The sequence below is a fragment of the Protopterus annectens genome, chromosome 4.part1 (genome assembly GCF_019279795.1).
Source record: "Protopterus annectens isolate FY-2018-M chromosome 4.part1, PAN1.0, whole genome shotgun sequence".
Taxonomy (NCBI): domain Eukaryota; kingdom Metazoa; phylum Chordata; order Ceratodontiformes; family Protopteridae; genus Protopterus; species Protopterus annectens.
Window position 1 is genome coordinate 968,557,000 of NC_056734.1, and position 15,106 is coordinate 968,572,105.

Consider the following 15,106-nt stretch of genomic DNA (forward strand, 5'->3'; position numbering starts at 1 on the left):
TCTTCCCGCACTCTAATTCTGTGGAGGTGCAAACCACATTGTCATAGGTTCATAGGTAAGCACTAGGCCAGCTGCCCTTGTGGGCTGTTTTAAGCCCAACCAATTTCCCTTTTTGTGATTGAAATAACCTATCCCATTTGGTTAGAGATTGGCCTTACCCACCCCATGGTCAATAATCACATATTACCCCTAATGAGAATAACTGGGATCATACCATAGATAATTTGAGGGGACCCATGCATGGGATAAAGCATTTAGGAGCTGCATCTGTCCATTAGTTGTACAGGGGACAGTCCTTGGATAAATGTTCTGTTTCCCATCCATAGATCTAATTTGCGCTTGAATATGAACAGGGATGAACTTTGTTTCATATGCATGTGAATTCTGTTCCACAACAGCCCTTTCATTTATTTATTTGTTAATTATTTATCTGTAAAAAAGACAGGAAGACGAGCACCCCCATTAAATTAGGGCAAACAGTAAATGAAATTGCTTGATGACAAAGGCACAGTCATAAAATACAAACATATACTATCTTTCTTAACAGCTAATCAGGTTAGTCCAGCTTCAGGTGCTGAATAAATGGCTTGCTGGTCAAGAAAAGTGCCAGCTGTCAGTCACACACAAGACAGAACCCCCTGTCATAATATGCAAATAACAAATCCTTCCATGGCACACAGCTTACTGTAGAAACAGGCAGAAAGATTTGGACTGTAAATGCTTACACAGCTCTGTCTTACTTTTTCTCCATTCACATACTGCTGTGCAGTTTACATTAAAATACAAAGCCAACAGCCTGGTCCATACACAGTTTGTGAAGGAGCTTACTTCAAGCAGATGGTTTCTTTTTTATAATACTGTGATTAACTTTTTGCAAAAAAAGACAAGATGTGAATGTGCCTGAATTTCAGTTGCAGAAAATGGCATACATTATGTTGATTATCCCTAAATATGTAATTTTAGGATGGCTAAGAAGTTCATAGGTTGTTACCAGGCATGTGGTCCAGGAGAGTACTGAGCTCCTTTGTCCAAGTTCCCAGCTGTCACAGAGCATGGCCTGGTTAAGTGACTTGCACAGAGTAACACAGCAGACAAATGGAGTTTGAGGGAATTAAATCAAGAACCGTACCTATCAACTTCTTTGCACATATATTCTGGACAAAGAAAAAATAATGGGGGACAAATGCCTGAAATCAGGGACAGTTTTTAAATATTACTCTAATTCACTTAAATGGTTAATAGAACAACATGCATGTCTGAACATGAATATTCCTAGTACCATTAGACTTGTGGATATGGAGTAGTCCTTTAGTACTGGATCAAAAAGTGACTTATGAACCAGACATCAGATGCTCTCTATGCTTGGCTTATAAGGCATCCTCCGACCAAGCACTTATGGACCTGCTCCACATCTACAAGTCTAATGGTACAAGGAACACCTATTCCAAGGACATAGATCTCATTTGCAACATAAACAGGAAGGTTTGGAGGGAAAGATACATATCTCAGATGATGCCACTACTCTGGAACTGACTCTCCATTAACATAAAACAAAGCCCACCCATGTCCCTATCCAAAAGTAATTTAAACCAATGGATGGGAAATAGGAAAGTTACCCCAGGACTGACCCCCCTCTCCCTACTGGATGATCTGTCTTACAGTAGGCTCCCAAGTATCCTGAAGATGTGACCTCACAATTAATTATATACAAATTAAAATGATTTAAATAAAATCATGGCAAGGCTAGTCAAACAGCTATGGGATAACCTAACTAAGCAACAAACGGCTAACATGGCGAGGCTTAAAATGACAGCTTAATGTTCTCATATGAACCTATAAGAAATATGAACATGTCATGGGTGGTATTATTAATTGTAATGGTCATTAATGTTCCAGAAAAATAAAAAAAAATATGAGGGACAGAGTAAAAAAATATAACGTAAAATTTGGGATATTCTGCAAAATCCAAGATAGTTGAGAGGATTGCCTTGAACTATAGGAGTAGCTTGTTAACAACGAATAAATCATTCTTTGCACTTACTGCCAAGCAAACAACATGCATCAACAGTTTACAGTATTCGATCCAGCAGCATGTCCATGCAGACACATAGAGAACTTGTAAACTGTGAGTAGAGGCCAGAAATGAACCCCACACTCAGCTATTCCAAGGTATTTACCTTAACCATTGATTCATCATGTTTTAGAATATACCCAGCTTTTCCACTTATTCTATAAACAACGAGGCCTACTAAGGGAGAAACCTAACTGTAGCTTATAGGAGTTTGTCTTGCTGGCTTAAATACATTTTTAAAAACCTGCATGCCACTGTATGTTCAAGATGGATTGTGCTAAAACGTTACTTTTTGAGAAATTTCCATATCTGCCATTATGCCTTGAAAAATGACATTTGGGCATATCTTTGTACAATTCTCTGAGTTTTGCTAGGGTCTTTTTCACTAGGTCCTATATGCATTTGATGTGGGACTTTTGTTTATTTCTTTTCTTGTTACCTGTGAATGCAGTATGGTTCATTTAGGAAAAAGTCTGGGATCACTACTGTTGATTGTATAACTTTTTATCATAAATGTATGTGGCAACTGGTTAAATTGTTTTGCTACTTTAAGTATACCCCGCTTCTCCTTGCTCACAAAATAATATCTGAACGCTCATCCTGTCAAGTTATCATTTTTGTTCTTAACCATTACATTCCAAACATTCTCTTGTTGTTCCTCTAAAAGAATAACTCCTTGCAATTTATAAATCCCAAACATTTATAGGACATAGTTTATACTCCATTTTGTGGCCAGATTCTGTTAATATAATCCTCACGGACATTAGATCAATACCTACTGTTGAGTTGTTTAAACACTCTTTAAAAGAAGTTCTCTCAGAATCCTGGCTTTGCACACTATAGCTCCTTTTTCTTCCGGTCAGTATCTGTACCTCTCTCCTTTGCTTTATAATGCATTACTGTACCTCTACTTCCCATGTTTTCCTTCAGTTTCTCTCTTTCCTTCTTTCCCCTTATCCTGTGACTAATTATTCATCATTCAGAGGTGTGTACGAGTTTAAGTATCTCTGTAGCTTTACCTTTAATTAGTTAGATATTCTAACCTTTTTGCATTACTACTATGTACATATTTTTTTTCTCTGATATCCATTATAGTGCACCTCTGCCTGATAATGTCACAGTTATTATTATGTTAACAAGCAACTTGTCAGTGGAGTTTTTCTCCCCTGGCCTCCAAGGAAAATAGGTCTTATACCCATTCGGATTTTCTATTTAAACAAATGTCAAATAAAAATAAATGTTTTTTTGTAGTGGTCATTTCAGAGTGCAAGTTATATTACTAATGGCTAATTTATTTACAGTTACATGTGTTTAAACCAAGCAGAAAGTGTTTTATCCTATTAAATCTAAAAAAATATGCATCATATTTTAGTGAAAAATTAAAGACTGCATGCTAAATAAATAGACGGAGCAAGTACAGATCATATGTTAACACACTCATGGCATTACAGTGATGCAGGTGTAGGTGAAAATGACCACACATACATGGTTAGCCCTAGTAGCCTGCAGGACATTGCATAATAAAATGTAGGGCACTTAATGAAGAATTAAGGTGCTATGCGGAGGAGTCTTGATTTTCATTGTGGCACCAGGAGCAAACAAATAAGCCAAGAAAAGTAGTAATGAACATGAAATAACAAGCATGAGTCCAGTCATGGTTTAACATGCGCAGAGACAAGAGTACAGGCATATTGCACTATAAGGCAAGTAGTTACGCTGATGTGGCAGAAGCAGGTAATCACTGGAAAACAGTACTGTTTGAGAAAGGCTTCATAGGGCAACAGTAAACTCCCCTGGGGGGATGTATGGATACAGAGCCAGTTAAAACAAAATGCAGCCAAGTAGTTCAGCCAAGGAGTGTAAAGATGCCATATATGGAATGAGTCCAGACTGCAAGGGAATGTGTAGCTGAGAGTAAGTTCATGAAAGTTGACATGTACCAGTTTTAAGAACTTTATGTTTTTTATAATATGACATCTGATATTATACTCTGGAGTCAAACTTTATACAATTCGCTGATATATAAAAAGCATGGGTCTGAGATAGGCACTATAAGGCCATCTTAAATGGAATTCTCCCTTCTGCAATCAGTACTCTCATGTTTCCCATGCTGGCAAGACATTGCCTGATGTGCTTTTCACCCTTACCCTCAGATAAAAAAAGACTGCAGTGTCAGGACATCTTCCTTTCACCATCAACATCCCTGTCTTTTCCCCATGTTGAATGTATCTTGCCTGATGTGCCTTCTAAACTGCAGAGACCCCCCCCCCAAAAAGTGTGCATTGTAAAGGTAACCTGACATCAGAACATTATTCATCAACAATTAGCACCCCAGCATGTCCCTCACAATGGATGTAGCTTGTTGGATGCACTTTGTAGGTTGAAAACTCCCCACCATCAAGAAAAAAGTGCATTGTAAAGCTAACTTGGTCAGGGTTTCAGCATTGTCCAGTGGGCACCCCACATGTCCCCAAATTAGAAATTTGCCTAATGTACTTTAAGGACTGGAGAACTCCAAAACACCAATAACAAGTGCACACTGTCCCTTCTACAATTGGCCACCACATGCCCCCCCTCACATTGGATGTACTTTGCCTAATGTGCTTTAGATAAAAATATCCCAACTCCAAGAAAAAAAAATAATGCATTGCAAATTTAACCTGATGTTAGGACTTAGTCCTTTTACAACTGGCACTTTGTATGTCTCCCACTTTGATTGTAACTTGTCTGATGTGCCTTGTAGGCAGGAGACACCACACTGCCAGGAAAAAAGTCTATTTAAAGCCAACCTGTTATCAAAACTTCAGTTCTGCAATTGGCACCCCTACATGTCCTCTGTTTTAGATGCATCTTGCCTGGTGGGTTTTGTAGAAAATCGGCACTATCCTGCTAACCTGACATCATGACTTGGACCATCCACAGCTGGTGTTTCTGTGTCCCCCATGTTGAATGAACCTTGCAAATGTGCTTTGTAGGCTGGAGACACCCCAACCCCAGAATAAAGTGCAATGCGACACTACCTGACATCTGGTCTTCCCCAGTCTGCAGTTGGCACCCCATGTGTCTCCAGTGATGGATGTAACTTGCTTGATGTAAGAATATCATTAGACTAAAAGCAGCCCCTGCATTATGCAGCTCTGCTAAGTTCTCGTTACCTTTTTAGCATGAGCTGTTCTATCTCCTCTTGTAGTAAAGGGTTGTAGCTCTTACAACTTATCTTCCCCCTCATGCAAGCCATACCACCATTAAGGGCATTTAATGGCTTCCCTTAGTAGGAGGCAGCATTTGGTTAAAACTTTGGAAAGTGGAACAGCGCTAGTTAAGTATAAATATTCTAGTGCTTGTGCAGACTGAGATTTCCTCTAACCACATAACAGTTCTCTTTTCCCAAGTGAAGTGTTTTATGTGAAGAGGCAAGTACATCAGTTTCCTTTTTTCTGTACTGTTGAACTAATTTTTGTGGGGAAAAGGAATTTCTTTGTTGTGGTAGGGCCTTCAATGCATCTCTCATTGTGATTCCACAGTGCAATAATAGCTGCCACATATTCTGGTGTTCAGACTTTAACACACACACACACACACACACGCACACGCACACACACAGACACACAGACGCACACACGCGCACATGCATAGACATGCTCCCGCACTACTCTGTTGCTCAGTGCTTTTTTTCAGACAGTGAGCTGCAAAGCATACACATTTTGCCCCAGGTAATCACTGTCTGACAGCCAAGATGAACAGCTCATACTAAACTGGACTGTTTACATTTATTAATGCTGCACTGTTAATGGCTGAATGCAGTTATACAATGAATTAGGTGATTCAGATATGTTTTAGCATTTGCATAGTTATAATAAGAATTTTCGTTGCCTCTTACTTTCTGTTTGAACTTTGATGTGATGTTGGTGACTGTGATACAGTCTTCATTTATTAATCACTGAATCATGCAGTTTGGATTTAAAAAAACTGTTTAGTACCGTTGTATCACACACACACACACACACACACACCATACGTAGGTGAGTACGGATTCCTCAAATGTATTTTAGCAATTAGTACCCTTATATTTGTTACATACACCAAAAAACTGTAAATGTAATTTACTGCAGCAATGTGTGGCTTATATATCTCAGACACTACCTTTTGCCTTTTTCAGATGTGACTCATTGTTGTGGTTTTAACTTACATCTTTCATCTGTGTATCAAACTATTAGATACAGAAAGCATAAGAATCTAAGATCGAAATGCTAAGTCGATTTTTCACTACTGCACAATTGGAATTTAGGTTTTAAAGTCTATTGGATAGGTTCATAAGTAACTACTGGACAATTTGCCCTTGCAGGCCATTTTAAACCTAGCAAATTTCCTTTTTTCTGCTTGAAATAACCTATCCCATTTGGTTACAGATTGACCTCATCCATCACATGGTCAGTAATTATAGATTACCTCCAAATGAGAATAATGTGATCATACCATAGATAATTTGAGGTGACTCGTGCCATGGGACAAAACATTTAAGAGCTGCATCAGCCTATTAGTAGTACAGGGAACAGTCCTGAGATAAGTTTTCTGTTTCCATAGATCTAACCTGTGTTCAAAAATGGACAGGGATGAACTTTGTTTTATGTGGATGGAGAGTCTGTTCCATAGCAGAAGAATCCTCTGTGAGATATACCTGTTCCCCCAAACCATTCTGTTGATGCTGTAGAAGACATTTAGAGCACTAGAACAAGCATTTGTGATGGTATTTGTCTTGCTGGTGTGAAGAAAATCCATCAGTAATGAGTTGGAGAATGCGTTGTATGCCAGACACAAGTCACTTCTTGTCAGTCTGTAGGATATCAATTACAGTGACAGGGATTTGAGTTAGTCCATGTAGGACATGTTGTTTAGGCCTTGTATCCTTTTAGTAAGGTATCTTTGTGGGCGATCCAGTTGTTGCATGTGTCTGGACAGATACATGGCAAAGGGACATTATATTCAATGATTGGCCTAATGAGGGCTGAGTAAAGGAGGGCAATGACATCCCTAGATCTATACAGTATCCCTTTGTTTATAAACTGTGCCAGTTGACCTGGGGGGGGGGGGAGGCTGTGAAGCAGAGAGGGTGAAAAAAGAATCAACACAAAGATCTGTGTGTGTGTGTGTGTGTGTGTGTGTGTGTGTGTGTGTGTGTGTGTGTGTGTGTGTATATATATATATATATATATATATATATATACAGTATATATACTGTATCAGAAGTGATAATGCTGACAACCTTGTCTGCATTTAGCATGCCTTCCTTGTTCTTGGCCTTAGTGCATCTAATAACATAATAGCATCTACTGCATTCACTAATGTTCAGTCTTTACCACATTGCTCTATTGTTCAGTGTTTTTTTAAACAGCAAGCAGCTAAAACACTGGTGTTTGTCACCAGAAACCCACATCCAGATAAGGCATAAAAAATAACTCTATTATATCCCCATTTTTGGTACAATATTGTACAGTTACATGATATAATGGACTATCAATGACAAAAAGTAACTGTTTTGATTTTCTTTTTTAAATGCCTTTATTAAATTATCACTTACGACATTGGTACACATACATTAATAGAAAGAAAACAAACCATATTAAATGTTTTCAGATTTGCAAACAATTATACATTGCATATATCTTCTTTCTTTGTCTGTACTGTCATTCACTCCAGCATTACAAAAAAATTGCTCAGTTCCTGCCTTCCTTTAAACTTCATTCCTCCTCCTTCTCACCATTATTCTGCATGTATTATTCCTACAAATTCAATTTACTCTATGTAACTTTCACCTCTTTTCTAAATATCCCTCTTCTAGTACTTTTATCTCTTTTAAAATATTAAATACTTCAAATACAGTTGGTTTAGATTTTGATTTACATTTTCTGTTAAGTACTTTTTTGGCAGACAACAGAATTGACTTTAATCAGGCCTTGCTATATTTAAGCAATTCAGATCCTGTATCCCAGCTCAAAATAATAATTTTCTTACAGCCATTTGTTCCCCCAATATTTCAGACAGAGTACTCTGTAGGGAATTTTTAAAATCTGCCAACTCATTATACTCACAAAAAAAAAATGTTCCATTTACTATCTCTTTCTTCCCCATCACACTTCCAACATTTGCTATCTACCTGAGGAAAACATTCTTTGAAGCCTGCTTGGGGTTTAAAAATACCTATTTCCTAGGTCTGGCCTGCCATGCTCCTCTCCCTAACCCTATTTCCAACAACTCCCATATCATTTTTTTTATAAAGGCAGATCTTTACCACAAATTCTCACAACCAATAAATTATAATCTAACAAGTTCTGTTAGCCTTCATCTGAACAGCCAATAAACTGCAACCAAACTAGTCTTAAACATAGCAAGGAATAAAATGATTCCTTATCAGTACAAATATGCAATACTTACAATGAAACTGTACAGTGCCTTACTAGTAATTCACTTTTTATGTACCATTCAGAACAAAAAATCATTGAAAGCCCTTCTAATGTTACAACCTATTGCAAGACTATATGTAAAGAGTAAAGTGACTGCTTAAAATCTTGAAGCATTGATTTCTGTTCTGTTAGCCCTAACTTCAAATACTAAATATAATCATATCATCTCAGAGATCCATCCAAACTAAGGCCTTCTAAATATTATTAAAACAGAGAACATTTCTTCAAATTTTGCTATTAATCCAAACCAAATATTCCTCCCCATATCAAGCAATGGGTCAGATTCCAAATGATGTGCTCTAAGAGGAAGTAACTTCTTAAAAGAGCAAGTCTTTCAGAATCTGGCCCCCACAGCCAACCTGCTTAGATAGGCCTTATGTGGAAGTAAGTTACTTGCACCAACAAGATGTTTTAGAATTAGAGCAGACTTACTAATGTACATAAGAAATAAAGGTTTAATAGAGTTTTAATATATGTTAATAACATTTTTTTATTACATATTATAAAAGATTTTAAGTGGTTCTAGTGAAGTTAATAGACAGTTTTTAAAAGTTATTTTCTGGGGTTAGTGGAGTTTAGAAGGATTTTATAATACAAGTTTGCTTATTAGGGTGCTTAATACATTATTAGTAAAGGGTTCCCATTGGTGTTTTTAATTAGGAAAGGTGTATATTAATTGATCAAAGAGTAGTATTTTCAACTGATGAAGTCTACTTTGGAACAGAAATGCAGTGAAACGTTAAGTGTTAATTTTTTTTGTTACTTTGAAGTTGTTTTTTTTTTTTTTTTGCTTAGGATGTGTGAATTTGGATAAATAAATTATTTGCTGGATATGGAAAAGTGGTCATCCTTCATTTTGTACCTTAAACGGTGCTGGGATTAATAATTTTTTTTTGGGGGGTGGGCACTTCACTTTCCTCTTTATTTTGCTTTTTATTGTAATCTATACTAAGAGCAAGTCTTTTGCAGCCAGGCCCAATATGTTAAGAAAATACAAAATATATAATGCTGCTGTCAACACAGCAGTAACAATAATGGTATTAAAAATTTACTTCACCTTACACTGGCTTAGAGCATAAGCTTTTTCAGTAACATAATATAGGGAAAGCAATGAACCACAAAGAAACGGAAATATAATACTGGAGAAACAGATAAGCTCATCCATTTTTCTACAAAAAATAATAAAAACAAAATCACTGCAAAAATTCTGCAAAGGTGTCACCAATATATTCTTAACTCATGTCAAAAACATCCGTAACTCTCTCTTCCCCTAGTCAACTCCAGTCTACTGACACCCACCTAAATCCTGGCCCACTAACCCTCATCCTATAAAAACTTACCAAACTAAAAAAAAACTACATAAGTTACATGAATATAGCCACTATCTATAAGAAATGGACACAGTTTGAACCATGGATAAAACAAAATAATCCTAAAATAATATCAGCTACAGAAGCCTGGATAAAGGGTCAAATTTGTATTTGTCTTTATCCATTAGTTAAAATTGCAACTCATTAGCTGACAATACACCAGTAACTAGACAAGGTGTTGGTGATTTAACACATAAATGACACTGTTTTCCTACTTTCTCTAACAACAAACAGCAATACTACCACAAGCAGAGTCATTCAAACTCACATCTTATTCAGATACTACTAACAGGCTATATCAAAATACATGCAGCTACTGCTTACATCCTACCACACTCTTCATTGAGCCTCATCTAAAACACTTTAAATAAAATACTCAGTCTTTAAAACAACACAAACTAATCATTTTCAGGGAAGTAAATATAGACTGGAAAAGACCACGGCAAAGTAAGATTAGGTCTATACCTAGTCCCCAGTAACCAAGTTCAGCTAGTTAAACAGGCACGAGAACAAACCCTGCAACAGGAAAAACACAGTCCTAGATGTGATAATAGCAAACATTTCAAATAAATTAAAAAGGGTGCAAGTATTAATAAATTGACTGGATGACCACAATCTTATGTTCTTAACTTGGTTACTGAAAACAAACAAGCTTCTTTCACAAATAATCTTTACTCAGTCTATATCAGTATCCTTAAAAGCTATCATACATACTGAGTTAGAGCTCATAGACTGGAACCCTGGGGACAACTGTAGTGACCCAAGTTCTGTCCCTCTGCTTTTCTAACACTTTAACAATATCTGCAAAGACATAACTACCCGAACTGGCTCCTCATCTCCCAGAATATTGTCCATCTCATCCCAAAGGACCAATAAAAAATGTCTTTTGAGAATGAGCACCAAAAATAAAAGATCTCCCACTCTTCTGAACTGTAGCAAATAGCATTTCCTTGCTCATTGCTACAATATTTAAACCACCAGCCTGCTCCAGCTGTTTAAATGAATGAATATGAGCTAAGAGTGACAGTACTGCACCACCTCTAAGATGGGGTTGTCGATCATGCTTCTAAAACTTTACACCTGGGGTGGCCATCCCCTTCACCCTACTCTAGCTATAGGTCTGAATCTAATCACCCTTTCCATGACTATATATATTTATTATTCAAAAAAAAAAAAAAAGGAATGAATTTATATAAAAACTACATTATCCATAATTAAAAATGTGAAGACGTGCATTGGAATAAAGTACTAACATTCAGTGAAAAGGTATAATCTTTATTTGCATAATGCACAATGTGGTAGTAGTCATACAAATATCATTGCAGGATCTTTTCTGAGGGGTCTGCAGATCATTCGGACTAAATTAACATGCAGCATTCAGTATATGACAGCAAACATTAAAATAAATTATTGACTGTCAGTGAAAAGGTATAGTCATTACATACACAATGCACAATGTAACATTAATTTATACAAATAATGACTTTTATAGAAGTTTCCATACTGTTTGAATTAAATTAACACATGGTATACAACATGCAGGAAACAAAAAAGGAAAAAAAAAGTTGAGTGGGTATAAGGTAATTACAGACCTAATTCAAAAGACATGTCAGTGTAAGTGGCCACTTACAGTGTGAACAGGTCATTTGGAATTTGGCCCCTGGTGTAAGTTTTGTTCATAGATAGGCCTTGCACCGAATTAAGTCACTTTTTTGGAATCGGCAGTCTTACACTGAGAGCAATTTTTTTGTACTCTGGCCTACTAGCATAAGGCAGCTAACTGAAACTACTCATAAAATATTGTGACAGACTGAAAAAAAAAATAATTTAGACAAACATGCAATTTATTAACATCCAAAAAATCTAACTAGGATTAAATTAAACATATCAAAAGCCAATTATTTTATCCCAAACAGTGTAATGGCAACCAAAAAAAAAAAAAGTCTGACAGACAAAATTAATAGTATGAATAATATCTTATCACAGGCCTCCTCACATAATAAACAAAACACAGAAACATAAAGTGCCATAAATGGTAATATATTCTCTTTACCCTCTCTTAGTAATATTTTGTCTAATATCCGTGGTGGTGGTGCTGCGGTAGCATTGTCGCCTCACAGCAAGACATTGTCCCATACGATTCTCAGCTAGAGCGTCTTCTGTGGAGACATGCATGAATGGGCGTACCTTCGTTGAAGGTTGTGCGTTAGGGCCGGCAACTCAGCACATAAAAATCAACTGCCAGTCATTAGCGGACTGGAGTTCCGCTGTGGCGACCTCTAACCCGGAAAAGCCAAAAGACACAACAAGTAATATTTTCTCTAATAATACTCCAGTCGCTACTCCAAGAATTCCAATGGACAACTTATTATCAAGTCATTCAACAAATCAGTGACAGAATTACTGGCACAAACTGAATACTGCCAGACCTGAATGCCAAACATCACTCCATAAGTCTCCAAAGCTAGCATATATTTATAATGTAACATTAACCACCAAACTCATCATTCACAGCCTTAAAACTGCAGTCATACTGAAAATATCCCTGGCTGCATCTTAAAAAGCATGAAGCACAATTTAGCCACACCCCTAACAGTGTTCACTCTCAGCCTATGTACAGGTTTTGTACCAAGTGAAAGGAGAATAACTACAGTCATCCCACTGCATAAGGGAGGACCTTCCAAAGACCCAGGCAATTACAGACTCATACGTCTGCCCAGCCCCATATGTAAAGCCATGTTAAGACTTTTCATGGAACTAATCATTCAGGACAGAGGGAACCGTCAAACACTGGACCTGTCTCAGTTCAGAATCGTCAAAGGCAGGCCATGCTTACTCAACCTGGTGGATTTTTTGAAAAGTTCACTAAGGCAATGGGTGAAGGTAAAATGGTATGCACTGCATACCTTATACCTAAACTTGGACAAAGCTTTTGACACAATTGAACCCTGGACCTTCAGAACTACAGTCAACAATGTACCACTAGGCCAACTCAGCTCTAAAATATTGCTTCATATATAGCTCTCCATTTCGCCCACATGTACACTGAACTTAATCAATCATTTCAGCAATTAATCAATAAAGTTATGTCACCCTCACCCCTCCCTGTGGGATGTGTGGCTCCAAATTCCAAATTGTCCACAACATGCACAACTGTTGCTGCAGAAGAAGTGGAGCACTATGATCCTACCCTACAACCGTTCTGCACATCCCCAGCAGCCTTTCATATTGTTTTTCTCCCTGCTTGCTACCATTTCACCACTTTTCTATCACCCCTTTTTTCTTTTTTTAAATTAGTGCAGGTTTAAGTGGGGCTAATTGGAGCTAAGCAGAGGTAAGCACAAACCCACTTAAAATTGCTTAAAACTGCTTTAATCACTTTATCTGATTCTGACAGTGTTCTGCACATCAATAAAATAACCACCCCCATCAAGTCTCAAACCCAGGATCCTTTGAACTATAGCATAGAGCATTAGACCACTAGGCCAACTCAGCTCATTCTCTACTCAGGCATAGTAGAAAAGCCAAATAAACTGAGAATAAACCACTATGTCACCCATTGGATTACCAAATTGCTTGTAGGTAGACTGCAGGCAATCAAAATATAGAAAGTTACTTCCACAAAGAGACCAGTCATCAGTGGAGTCCCCCAGTGTTCTGTGCTGGGACCTCTCCTGTTTGGCATCTACTTTTCTGAAGTAAAAGCCAATACCAAAGGGCTCTGCCTGACTAAGTTTGCAGATGACTGCAGCTAGGAGCAGTTATTGAGTCCCCAAATGACTTAGCCATCCTGCAGTAAGGTTTGTCTCAAATAAATAATTGGTGTCAAATTTATGGTCTGAAACGAAATGCCAAAAAATGCATTACTGAATCCTTTGCGAAGTTATCTACCCCAGGGAACTACCATATTGACAATAAACCCTTAAGAGTTGCCCTTGTTGTTCAGGATTTGGGAACTTATCTGGATAGTTTGAACTAAATTTTGACCAATATGTAAGAAAGTCCTTCTATATTGCACAGCTTATAAACAAAGAGATTGTATCTAGATTTTGGGATGTCATTGTTCCCCCTTACTCAGCCCTCATTAGGTCAATCATTGAATATAATGTTCCCTTTGGAATGTATCTGTCCAGAGACATGCAATAACAGGAACACCTACATAGATACCTTGCTAAAAGGACACAAGGCCTGAGGAATATGTCCGACATGGACTGACTCGAAGCTCTGTCCTGTTTTCGGTATCCTATAGACTGCTAAGAGATGACCTGTATCTGGCATGCAACACATCCTCTGACCCATTACTGTTGGTTTTGACTACATATAAGCAAGTCAAATGGCATCAGAAATAATCAGTCTGCGGATCTAAACCACCTCTGTAACATCAATAGTTTGTAGGGACAGGTATATTTCACAGAGGATACCACTGCTGTGGAACAGACTCTGATCCACATAAAACAAAGTTTATCCCTGTCTATTTTCAAGTGCAGCGATGTGATACAGGAAATTTAGCCCAGGATTGCCCCCATACTACTAATTGACAGATGCAGATCCTAAATGCTTTATCCCATGCATGAGTCTCCCCAAATTATTAATGTTATGCTCGCACTTATTCTCATTAGGGTTAATTATATTTATCAGCCATTGGATGGGTAAGGCCAATCTATAACCAAATGGGATAGGTTATTTCAAGCACAAAAAAGAGAAATTTTTTAGGCTTAAAATGCCCACCAAGCCAGCTAGCCTAGCACTTACCTTTGAACCTATAGCCAAAAGTACACACCACTCCCTCATCAGATAGTAACTACCATTCAGTCACAAACATATGCCCAATAACCAAGATATCGGAACAATACCTTTTAGTAACAAATTCTGGAATACATACTAAAGTTTTAGACTCGTACAGCAAATTGCATGAATTTACCTTATGTGCAGTACCTTAACTGCTACCTACTCTATCCAAATCTTAGCAAATGCTTACTAATAGGAGCTATATTTCTGGATTTGAATCATACATTTTAAAACAATGATCATTCACTTTTTTTTTTTTACAAAAACCTGCCAGCTGTAGTTTCTCAAATGACTACGTTTTTTCTATAGATAACTGTATCGTAAACACTGAGTCCCAAGATGGTTGCATATCAAGTGTCTGAGTTTATTTTAAAGTTTTTTTTTTTTTAGTTTTTGTCAAATATTTGCAAAACTTG